Source organism: Furipterus horrens, unplaced genomic scaffold (genome assembly GCF_987537825.1).
Source record: "Furipterus horrens unplaced genomic scaffold, mFurHor1.1.pri manual_scaffold_11, whole genome shotgun sequence".
Classification (NCBI taxonomy): domain Eukaryota; kingdom Metazoa; phylum Chordata; class Mammalia; order Chiroptera; family Furipteridae; genus Furipterus; species Furipterus horrens.
The window spans coordinates 81330295-81343285 of NW_028327181.1; positions in this window are offsets into that span (position 1 = coordinate 81330295).

A 12991-nucleotide genomic window follows, 5' to 3' on the forward strand; every position below is an offset into this window, starting at 1 on the left:
TTTACAGATAATCAGCTGATACTGAGCTCCAAAACCACTTGACAAATTGAAGGGTGTGTGCGCTTGCAGGCACTGGGATTAGACGAGTTGTAGCCTGAGCTAGGAAAGCTGGACGGGGAGAAAAGGCTGACCCGAGAGACGGAAGCTCCTGGTTCAACCTGGCTTAACCTGGACTGTCGCATCTCCGCGTGACTTTGGGCGTTTCAACCCATCTCTGGACGTCGGAGTCCTCCGCACAAGAGAGGATTAATAGGGGAGAAGGGAACAACATTTTTGTGTCGGTTACTCTCACGCTGTTATTTCTTCTCTCAAAACTTTTAGAAGTAGGTTATTCTTCACCCCATTTAACAGAAGGTGAAACTGAGACTCGAAGTTAGGAGCTCGGAATTCGAACCGGCCAGGTCCTTTCCCCCTACCTCCCCGGCTAACAGATGGGCTTAATTCCTTCGCCGACGTCTCCGGTCCTGCTCCTCAGGGAGACATATTTCTCTCCCGGGCGGCACCGCCGCCGAGACCCCACTACCTGCCCCGTCTTTAAAACTTTTGTGCAGCCGTGATATTTGTTCGAACAGGAAAAGAAAAAGGGGGGTGGGGGGCATGGGATGTGAGCCTGCGCCTTTAAGAAGGGTAGGCCGCGATTTTGACGTAACTAGCCTCCCCGCCCCTCAGGCCTAGAAACAGTCCATTCCGGATCTAGAGCCGCCCAGCCATCCGGCGCACGCAGAGTTAGCACGTGGATTCCATGGGGCCTACCATTAGCTTTCCCCGAGAAAAGGCTTTGTGACTTTCCGCCGCCGGGAAGCCCGAATCAGGAGGCGTGGAGAGTGCAATCTGAGACGGGTGAAGTGGCAGCTGGGGTAAAGGGCCAGAGGGAAGGCGCGCTTTCTGTTTTCTTCCGAAATCAAGCTGAGGTCTGAAATAACACAAAATAATTTTATACTGTTGGTTCAGGGGAAAACCCAGCTTCTATTAAGGTCCTTTACATCCTCAAAATTATGGTTTACCTGAACAGTTTCACAGCCACCAACCAAGAGATTACGCTCCCCATTTTACAGAGCATGAAACTGAGGTCCTTTCGTGTAATGACTCAAGTGTGAAGCAGAACCCAGGTTTCTCCCATGCAATTTTCCACTTTACAAACGTAAAAACGGAAACCCCAGGGGTCAAATAGCACCAAAGTCACTCAAAAGAAAGCCGGAATTCAAACTCTACTGCTTGAGTCCAGAGTAGCTCCCACCCCACTCCACTCTCAATCCAGTGCCCTGATCCCTGCAGAGCGATCTGCTCATCTGTTTCATCTCGTCAGGCCTCAGGTCCCAAGAACTCCTAGAAATATAACAGGTGTGCCTGGCAGTACTTATCTGCCTCAAGATCAGCGCAGTGTGAGGCAGGGACCTAACTCTATGTTCCTCCTGCAGCACCTGTGTGACCTCTAGCAAGTATCTTAATGCCTCTAATAAGCCTTAGTTTCCCCATTTATAAAAAGAGCCGATGGGGATAATAATGCACCCACCTCACAAGAATTATGGGAGGGTTTAATAAATTAATAGCTGTAAAGTGCTTAGCCCATTATCTGGCAAGTGGCAAACACTCAATGACTATTATTTTTATTATTAGTAGTAGTATTGATTGCCTTTCAGAACTTGTGGCACAGAAAGTTCTGGAAAGGGCCTTTAGAACAACCAGGTTCTGTTTCTGTTCCTATCTCTACCTCCAAATGCAAGCACAGTAGTTATAACTCCTTACACCCCTTCCTCCCCAGAGCCAAGTTCACACAGCTGCAAAGTAGCAGAGCCAGGAATCAAACCTGGTGACCTCTGAACCTCAGTTTCCCCCACAGTAGTATACAGGACTTGCACTTCATAGTAATAGAATGTCTTTGAGATTTGTCACTACACCTCAGTTTGCTCATCTGAAAGTAAAGATGATGGCACCCATTCTGCATACCTTACAAATTCTTGACTAAAGCCACGTTTATAAAAACTATGAGAAGAGTCAACAAATGGTTCTGTGGCCCCCCATCAGGGACCTGATGCTAAGCAGATCAAAGTTCTTGCCTTCCACACTGGTAAATGCTTTGAGACTGAGAAAGCTTGTGACATCATTGCTGTGACCAAAGTCCAGTGCGATGGTAGCAGTTGGAGCAGGCAGGAGAGGTTATCTGTGGACAATGAGACACCATGAGCCAGTGGAGGCACTTCCCAAGGATGATTATGGTGGCTGCAGGGTGCAGCAGGAGCCTTGAGATGCTCACAAAGCTCTAGAGCCCTGGCTAGACTCGCTTGCCCAGAGGAGCAAGCCTGGAGCCCTAAGGAGGAGGCAGCCATTGTTCTGGCTGACTTGACCACAGTTCACACCAACAGTGGTCTTTCCAGAGTTGTCAGGTGGCCGCATGTAGCCATCACTGCCTTCTTGATCAAATGGAAAAACAGAAACTTCTTTCAGCTGTAGAAGGGGAGAAAATGGTACCAGCCCCAGGGGTTATAGCAGGGACTAATGGGCCAGTCCTTGCCTAACACTGGGAGAGTGACGGGAACAGAACAGAATTTATTGAGGCTGAATTCTTCTAGGGCAAGCCCTGGGGCAGGGGCAGTCTCCCCTCCAGCTTGCAACCTAGGGCTTGGGAAGAATTTATGGGGCTGAAATAAGGCTCATATCCCTCCTGTGGACACCACCAACACCTCTGAGTTCATGGCCAGCACTGTCCCCACCTAGAGCTGCCTTCCTGGAGGCAGGGCCAGGGGTTTGCGACCCACTGAGCCCAAGAGGAGAAATCCAAACTCTAGGCTTATGGCTGAATGGCAAGTCAGGTCTTTGATTGGACCCTGAGGGCAGGGAGTGGGGGCAAGTTATAGAAGACTTTATTGGGACAACTGCAGAAAATTGAATGAGGCCTGTACAGTAGACATTAATTTATCAATGTTAAACTTATCACCATACTGTGGTTTTTTAGGAGAATGTCATTGTTCTTAGGAAATGCACACTGAAGTGTTTAGGGGTGAATGTCTGCAACTTAGTCTCAAATGGGTCAGAAAAAAAGAGAGAGATAATGCCAATGTAGCAAAATGTGAACTGGTGAGTCAAGGTGAAAGGTATATGGGTGCTCGTTGTGTCACTCTTGCACTTTTTCTGAAGTTTTTAAAGTTTTCAAAATAAAAAGTTGGTGGGGAAAGGGATTTCACCCTCTGAAATACATATGTCCAGGGTGTGGCAAAAGTAGAATGACAGTTGTTCATATGGAAAATAATATAATAAATAATAATACAAAAATAAACTCTGTTTCACGTACTCACAACTGTCAACCTACTTTTGCCCCACCCTGCATTAGTTACAGAATCAGGAGAGCAACAAAACTGTCTTTTTTGAAGGTTATAAAAAATTAATAAATGTAATAGCCAAGATCAACCTATTTAGGGAAAGGCCTTCCCTACCTTCCCTTTGCCCATAGTCTGAGAAGGTGGGTTAAGGAGAATTTGGATATCCAAGGCTTTACTGGGGGGACGGACCCTGGGTGTGGTCTGAGGAGGTGGCCCTCAGAGGGGAAGGGTCCTGTTAAGATTTTTCAGAATAGACCCCCCCCCCTTACACACACACACACTCCAGACTGACTTCCAGAACTCTGGGAACAGCTCTCTCCTGCTCTGCTTGGGAGTGTAGATCAAACTACCTGCATGAAAGGCAGTGTTTAGCGATAATTATCAAAATTCCAACTGCTCAAATACTCTGACCCAGCCCAGCCATTCTCAGAATTCCTCCACCCAAGGGCTTACACGTGTGCAGAATGACCTTTATGGTAGCCTTGTTTGTAACAGTAGAATCTCATGGAAGGGGAACTGCGTGACAGTCCCTTCATATGACGGAATACCATGTAGTCTTTAAAGGGTTGCAGATCTCCACGTAGTAATGTAAAATAATATCAAAGGTAGAGTTCATTTAAAAAGCAAAGCGCTGGTGAGAGTGGCAGGCAGTTTGTCGACTGGAGCGCTACCGCCCCCTAGGGGAAAATTTGGAAATTAATGTTGTCGTTTGTAGTAGTCAAAAGATTGGGGCGCGTAGCATTTGACAGATAGCAGGACAGAGATGCTAAATATCCTATAACGTGTAGGACATCAAGGAATTGTCCCGTACACCTCTCAACTCTTCCCTATATTTCTGGGCAATTACATGCGTGATAAACTTGTTCATTATCTGATATGAAAGCTAGCTTTCTTTCACCCGCATCCCTGTTTTCTGAATGGTTTTAAAATACATTGAATTTTCCAGGAATAAAACTGCCTTGAAGTCCTAGGGAAGATTTGTCTTTGTCTCCATTAAAACTTTATCGTCAGGGGTTGGGCTGGGTAGAGGAGGGCAAATAGGGAAAAATCAGGACAACTATAATAGAATAAATAGGAATTTAAAAAAGAACTTTATCAAGGCTCATTCACGATTTAAAAAAATTCTGTCCCTGTGACCCCCTGGCTCATATGAGCTGAGTTGCTAACATGACACTCCAACACACGTCTACATTTATGGTTCTAGTTTTCCAATGCCAGTGATTCATGTGCATTCGCAAGCTTCTGATCTCTTGTGGGGCTGAGCCTGAACTTTCACATACAGAAATACATATTACTTTATTCTAAATTACTTTTTTTCATTTTCTTCTATATTAATTTATACAGTATATTTTGTGTAAAATGCTTTGTACAGTATATTATATGTGTAAGTATTATATACTATATGAAGTTTATACAGATTTTTAAAAACATTGTGCATAGGAAAATTGCATTGTCTATGAATTTCATTTCTGAAAATTTACTAAAGGAGAGTTACAAATATATAAGTTCCTTAAAAAGGACTGTGAACTCACCAAGCACTATCTGGTCCCATGCAGTGCCCTTGCCTCACTGGGATTCAGGTTTTGCTTTTTAGCTTGACCAAGGCTGCCTGGAGTATGTTGGCTACCTGACCAGTGTCGCTATGCCAAGGCTACTCCCTGGTCATGGTGACCCAAACTGAGCCTGGACCAAAGGCTTGGCCTACCTCTGTCTGTCTCTGTCTCTGTCTCTGTATCTGTTTCTCTGTCTTTCTCTCTTTTTTGATTTATTGAGCATTTCTCTTTTTTTTTCTTTTTAATTTTTGGGTGTTTGGTGTGTGCCAAATACTGTTTTAGACACTTGGAGAGAGCAGCGAACAAGTCACATAAGGTCCCTGCTCACCCTTCCTAGTGCAGGAAACACAAACAAATGAGTAAATAAGACAATTTCACACAGCAATGACGCCTGTCACACAGCAACACAACAGGTCACGAGACAAAGAAGGAATGAGATAGCATAGAGAAAGGGAGAACTAGGGGGTCAGGGAACATTGCTGGAGATTAACCCAAGGGGAAGTCCAAGGGAGGGTGGAGCAGGCTGGGATGAAAGGAAGTACTCAGATGGGGGGGGGCAGATGTTACAGTAACTTACACTGAAAGAATATTGTGATGGTTACAAACACAGGCTCTGGGCCAGACCTGGATTCAACTTCTGGCTTCATGCCTTTTTAACTGCATGACCTCAGTAAAGTTGCTTAACTTCTGAGTCTTACCCCTTTCATTGTAAGACAGGGATAATAATTGTACTTCCCTGGCAAGGTTGTATTAGAGATCACAAGAGAACTTAGTACAGAACCTGGCACAATTTAAACTTTAAACATTAGCAGGACCCACTTTTAAATAATTTATTTTTATTTATTTATTTATTTATTTTAGAGAGAGGGAAAGGGAGGGAGGAAGAGAGGGGAGAAAAACATCAATGGATGATTGCCTCTCACGCACCCACAACTGGGGACCTGCCCACAGCTCAGGCATGTGCCCTGACTGGGAATCAAACCAGTGACCTTCTGGTTTGCAGGCCGGCACTCAAATCCACTGAGCTACACCAGCCAGGGCAGGACCTACTTCTTTAAAACACAGAAATCAATTATACCAGCAATGATCCTAATATAAGAGACTGAATTAAAGTCTCCTGAAGTGCATTTGAGCACAGATTTCCCTGCTAACTTGTTCTGGGCCTTGGTTTCTTCATCTTTAAAATGGGAACAATAATATTTCTGGTCCTACTTCCCTCTCAAGACTGCTGAGAGCTTTAAGTTGAGACAGATGGAATGTGTGAAGGAGATTTGTGACTGGGAAAGGGTGCCCGTGGGCAGTTCCTTCTTCCCCTCCCCGCTCCTTGCAGCTGCCTCCTCTGTTCCTCTTCAGGCTCCTCAATGTGACCCTGACCTGACAACTCTGAGCTGCGTGGAGAGGGCAGATTCCCTCACCTAAACCCAGAGACAGATCGTCAGATTAACAAGACGCACCCCTTTGATGTCCTAAAAAGAATTTCTCTCATTTTTAATGTGCCAGTTTACCAGGTCTCTTCACATCCATCATCCCATCTGAACCTCACATCACTGTGTAGAGGGCATGAGGGAGTTACTGTGTACCCATTTTACAGATGAGGAAACTGAATTTTGGAGAGTTAAGTGACTTGTCCAAGTGACTTGGAGCAGAAATCTCTTGATCTCTAGGGGGCCTGCATGAAGAAGGGCCAGGGAAATTCAAGGTGGGCCGGAAGGGCTGGGAGGGAGGATAGAGCTAAGCTGTTGTCAGCATTCATGGAGCCTGGTGTTGTGAGCAAAAGCTCTGGGGTCTGATCAACTTGGACTATTACCGATCCCACTTCTTAGAAGCAGGGAGACGAGACTCTCAGCGTCTCCTGCATCTGTGAAATGGAGATAGTGCTCTGCAGTGTTGTTATAAGAACTCAGTGATGTGCAGAGTAGGCATACAAAACATCGTCCTGATTCAGCTCTTAATGTCCTGGCTCAAACGATCAACTAGTAGTGCCCACAACTGAAGCTGTCCTTCCCTTTCCATGGCCCAACCTGTCAGCTGCTGCCCTGGACAAAAGCTGGAGTCCGCCAGCAATGTAGCAGACCCTCAGGGGCGTAGCGGCTCTCAGGGTATTCTCAAGTTCAGAAAAGGGCATGGGATGGGGAAGGGTACTCCCTGCACCCACCAGGAGGCATGACACTGGCTGGACCACCACAGGGCCCTGCCCCTCCTAAGCCTTCCAGGGCCAGTGGCCACCCCCCGCCAGGGGAGGGACACGTTGTTCTTATGTGTGGGCCCAGGGCATGCACCCTGGAGGAGCTTGAAAAGTATTTGTCAAACATCAGCCTGTCACAGGTTTGGCTGAATTTTCTGTTTCACTCTAGTGGGATCATATTTTATATCACTGATTTTGTAAATTTTAATAGGAAAATGAATTCCTTAGTTCTGAGTAAATGTAATTTGGTTGTCAAAATTCTTTCAAATATAGCAGTGATGGAGAAGGAAATGGCAGTTTACTGAGGAATGACTGTATGCCTGACACTTTACATAGATGTGTTCGCATAGTCAATGCTCCTTGAACACCCTGGTAAGTCATTACAATTACTGCAGTACCTCGGTACTCGTCGTTAATTTGTTCCGGAACTCGTGACAAGTGCCAAAACTGATGAGTACGGAATGATGAAGCATTTTCTCTTTCCGGATTGCGTTGTGACTCATACAAATTCTAGTAAGTGATGAGTCCCAAGCAAGTACTAAGTGCCGAAACAGTTTTTTTCTCGTCAAAATGCAACAAGTACAGGGTTTGACAAGTTCTGAAGCTGACGAGTAGTGAGGTATGACTGTACTTTATCTAAGTCCTGGCCCGTGTGGTTCAGTTGGTTGGAGTGTCGTCCCATTGTCGGAAAGGTCATGGGTTTGATTCCCGGTCAGGGCACATACCCAGGTTGTGAGTTCCATCCCTGGTCGGGGTGTAGGAGAAGGCAACCAATCAATGTTTCTCTCTCACATCATGTTTCTCTCTTTCTCTCCCCCTTCTTCTCTCTCTAAAAGCAATGAAAAAAATGTCCGTCAGTGAGGATAAAAACCAAAACCAAAAACAATTACTTCAATAAGCCAAAGTCACCCAGCTGGTAAGAGGCAGAGCAGGAATTTGAGATTAGCAGGCTATGATGCTGTCCCACTGCTCAGATCCCAGCCCATTGTCCAGGTTTCCAGGAAAGAGCTGACTTGCCTTCTCTGCCATCTGCCACCTGCCTGTCCTGGAGGCCACTCTGGCTTCCTGAAGACTAGCTGGGTTCAGTGTTTGCCCTCACTAGGAAGTTCTTCAGATCACCCACTGCTCTCGGAATGTAAGAAACAAAAACTTTGCCCTGACCCGTGTGACTTTGTTGAAGTATTGTCTAATGGCCAAAGTGTTGTGGGTTCTATTCCCAGTCAGGGCACATACCTAGGTTGTGGGTTTGACCCCAGCTCTAGGTACAGGCATTTCCTGGTCTGGTCCAGGTGCATACAATCCCCAGGGGTTCGGCAGACAACCAAGTGATGCTTCTTTCTCATATTGATGTTTCTCTCTCTCCCTCTCTCTCTAAAAAAGCGATGGAAAAAAAATGTCCTTGGGTGATGATAAAAAACAAACAGACAAAAAAATGAAACTCTAACCCAGTAATATGCTGCCTCTGTTCTGTAGAAGGCATATGCTCCCACATCTGGATAGGAGAAGAGAAGTCAGCCTAACCCATCCTACCCCGTGTCCCTTCCTCCCCCAACTTGACCCTATCGCTGGGGGAGATTCTTCTTCTGCCACCTTTGCCCTTGTCTGGCTAAGGGAACCTGATGGTTCCAGTGTGAGGAGTGCCCTGCACAGGAGTTTGCAATGAACTAGGTGCAAATTGCCCCAGGTGGACAGAATTCTGGAATCAGGCCAGCAGAATGGGAAAGGATGCAGTCACATGGGGGATCCAGGTGGGGTTCTGGGAGGGAGGACATATATGCCAGGGCTAAGGAGGAGAGGTAAGGTGGGCTGAGTGGCAGGTGGGCCATCTTCCCCGTTAAAGGGTGTGTGTGTGTGTGTGTGGTGGGTTGTTGGGAGAACCCAAGGGGAGGAATCACCTCAATGGTGACATCTTCATTAATTTGAGGGTGTGCTTGTCTCAGGTCCTGTGCTAGGGCTCCATGGGCATAACCTCATTCCATGGAGGGGAGGGCCTCATTATCCATGTCCTCAATGTACAGGTCAGGACAATGAGGCAGGGAGGATAAGTCAAGTCACACAGCTTATAAGAGGAGGAGGGGACCAAGAGGAGTTTTCTCACTAGCACCAGGTTACTTGTTGCATGGAAAAGGGTTCAGCTAGATGAGGGGTCCTTAGACCTGTATATCAGATCTTGATGGCTATAAATGCTCCACAGGTGGTTCCAGGGGGAAATCTGGGGCTGAGAACCCTGGGCCAGAGGATCTCTTAAGACCCTTCCAGCCAGGGTCTCTGCAGAGCCAAGTAAACCGGTCCCCTCACAGGTTTTGCTGACCTGCCATACACTTCTCCATTCATCGTTCCCCTTTCCCTTCACCCTTCATTCCGCCCCCCACAGCTGTGTTTAATGATACCATCCAGCATCACTCTTACCTGCTGAGAGATGTGGTCCTGCCCCCAGAGCCAAGTGCAGACTATGAATCTCCCAGATGGCAGGGAGCAAGGCAGTGCTCACCCGCTGTGCAGATGAACACACTGAGGCCAAAGGTGAATCAAGAATTCTCATCCAGGCCCTGGCCAGGTAGCTCAGTTGGTTAGAGCGTCGTCCAAAAATGCAAGGTTGTGGGTTCGATTCCCAGTCAGGACACATGTAAGAATCAACCAGTGAATACATAAATAAGTGGAACAACAAATCGATGTTTCTATCTCCTTCTCTTCCTCTCTCTCTTTAAAATCAATAAATTAAAAATTAATAAGAAAAGAATTCTCATCTGCACACCAATTTAGAGATGCAGTGGAAATTCATAGAAGAAGCTGTTACAGGATTGGAAAGTAGATGCCTAGAGTAGGAAACGAGAGAGGACAAGAGTGCTACTTTGTGTTATAATTTGACTAAAATGTATTTGCATGTTACACTTTGGTAAAAATAATAATTAACTAAGAAGCAACAACAAGGAAGGTGCCTTTGGGCAAGGCACTGGAAAAGCTCAGGCCTATGCTGGGATAGGAACCCAGGTCTCTTCACTTGATCCAGTACTTCTATTGCCAAATATCCCTCCACACCCTCCTGCGAGGACACTGGCCTGTGTCTGACTCCCCTCCCCCATACCCACCAGACAGACTGGAGGGCCTCGCAGAGCCCCAAAGGCACCAGTCAGGTGCCTTTGATGAAGGCAGGCACCTCGGAAACTGGGGCAACAATTGCTCACCCCAAGGTGACTCAGGCAGGAAGGGGAAGGAGTAAGTATATGGGAGGGAGAGGCTGTTTCTATGCCCCTACTCCAACCTTAGACTTCAGGGATGCCAGATTAAACAAATAAAAACACAAGATGTCCAGTTAAATTTTAATTTGAGATACACAATGAATAATTTTTAAGTGTAAGTATGTCTTGGATACTGCACAAGACATTCTAATACTAAAGAAAATAGTTTCTAATCCAATATTCAAATTTTACTGGGCATCCTATGTTTTATCTGACAACTCAAGATCTCAGGGGGAAAGGCCCCTACTCTGGGGCAGCTATGACTCTTCTATGGGGGCAGAACAATAATTGTGAATGAAGAAAACCCTGAGGGGGCCATTGGAAGAAACAGGGAGAGGTTGAGAGAAGTGGAAGGAGGAAGAGAGACCACCACCTCTAACAGTAACCCTGGGGCTGCCCCAGAGGGACCTCTTAGCCAGAGGGACACATCCAGGGGCATCATCATGCCAGGCTCCTGAGTAGGACCTCCTGTCACTTGCGGTGCCTCAATCCAGCACAGGGCTGGCATCTGAGGTCCAGTCCAGCTGGAGCTGCAGCAGGAATTGAAATGGACCAGGAAGAACATATTTGTAAGTTCTTAAGCAAGCAGGGGGGCAGACATGCAAAAGTCTCAAAGGAAAAGATTGCTAGAAAAAGAAAAGGATTGATTGCTAGATTTCAGATGACATAACAATAACACAACTTCTGACTACAAAAGTTATCATAAACAAAGATAAAAGACAAACGACATCTGCAATATATGTTCATACCTAGAATGTGTAGAGAGCTCCCACAGTTCAACACAAAAAAGACAAACTTGGTAGAAAAATGAACAAAGAATAATGAGATAGTTTTATCTGTCAACTTGGCGGGTGTTTTTGGATGAGACTAACATTAAATCAATGAATTTTGGCTAAAGCATATTGCCCGCCATAATGTGGGTTGGCCATCTGCAATTAGTTGAAGGCCTGAATAGTACAAAAAGACTGGCCTTTCCAAGCCAGAGGAAATTCTTCAGCAGCTGCCTTTGGGCTTCATCTGCACCATGCGCTCTCCTGAGTCTCCAGCCTGCTGGTTTGCACTGCAGATTTTAGACCTGCTATCTTCCATAATCATGTGAGCCAATTCATTTTAATAAATCTCTTTCTATGTACACAGCAATCGGTTCTGTTTCTCTGGAGAACCCTAATAGAGATATGAACAGGAAATTCATAGAAGACATATATAAGCAGAATAAGCATATGTACAAATACTCAGCTTCCCAAGAGATCAAAGAGATACAGATAAAACAACCAGGAAATCTCTTCTATCATAAGATTGGCAAAAGAAAATTAAACTGGAATATTCAACGTTGGTGAGCATATTGGAAATAAGTTTCCCCAAATACTGTGACTGGGAATGTAAGTTGGAAAAATTTTAAGACAATTTGGCATTACCATTTCAAATGTGCAGACCCTTTACCCAGCAATTTAGGAATTTAACCCCCACATGTGCACTCAGACACATATTCACATTCACTGCATAACTATTTGTAACTTTAAAAATATTATTTATTTATTTATTTATATAAAGAGGGGAAGGGAGAGAGCAAGAGAGGGAGAGAAACATCGATGTGTGAGAGAAACATCGATTGGTTGCCTCTTGTACATTCCCAACCAGGGACCTGGCCTGCAACCCAGGCAAGTGCCCTCATGGGAAACGAAATGGTGACCTTTCAGTCCACAGGCCAACACTCAATCCACTGAGCCACACCAGCCAGAGCTAATTATTTGTAACTTTAAAAAATTGGAAGCACATAAAAGTTCATTATATGAGAGTGGTTAAGTAAACTGTAACATTTATAGCGTGAAATAACTTGTCAAAAAGAAACTGGTAAGTAAATGGAAAAACATCCCATGTTCATGTTAAGATGGCAATACACCCCAAATTGGCCCACTGATTCAGTGCATTACCTATCAAAATCTCAGCTGTCTTCTTTGCAGAAACTGGCCCTGAATTCACATAGAAATTTGAGGGGCTCAGAATAACCACAAAAATATTGAAAAAGAACTCGGAGGACCCCCACCTCCCCCAATTTCAAAACTTACTACAAAGTATGGTAATCAAGACAGTGTAGTACTGACATAAGGACAGACACACAGATTAGTGGAATAGAATTGAGAGTTCAGAAATAAGCCCTCACATTTACAGTCAACTAATTTTGCCAATATTAAAAATCACAAGGTCTGACCAAAGGGGGCTGGGAGGCTCAGAGAACAGAGCAAATGGAGACAAAACTTTCAATATCAAATCTCTTTGTGACTCTGGCGATTTGCCTCCTTTTTGCTTCCCTGATCACAAAATGATTCTCCCTCCTTAAAGCAAAAAGCAGAGGGAGATTCCTGAATTGGGGGGTATCAGGACACTGAGTTGTTTCCTGAGGAATAGGGAGAGTTTCTGCAGTCCTTGGGGAACTCGTACCTTCTCCACAGAAGTGAAGGGTCACTGCATGCGTTTGACAAGCTGTTTAGTAAATATATTTCACATTTCTCTGCCGTAGTAATCACACTGGTTACCGATGATTCCAGTTTTTCTGAATGCTCAGGTTTCATACCTTTACTGCTAACTACTGTCCTCTGAGTTATGCCCATATGGCCCATCAAGTGATCCAGGGCCATTTGCCCCTACATTCAACATCCCCAGGATGTTGGGTTTCTAAGTTCTTCAGTCTTTTTGCAA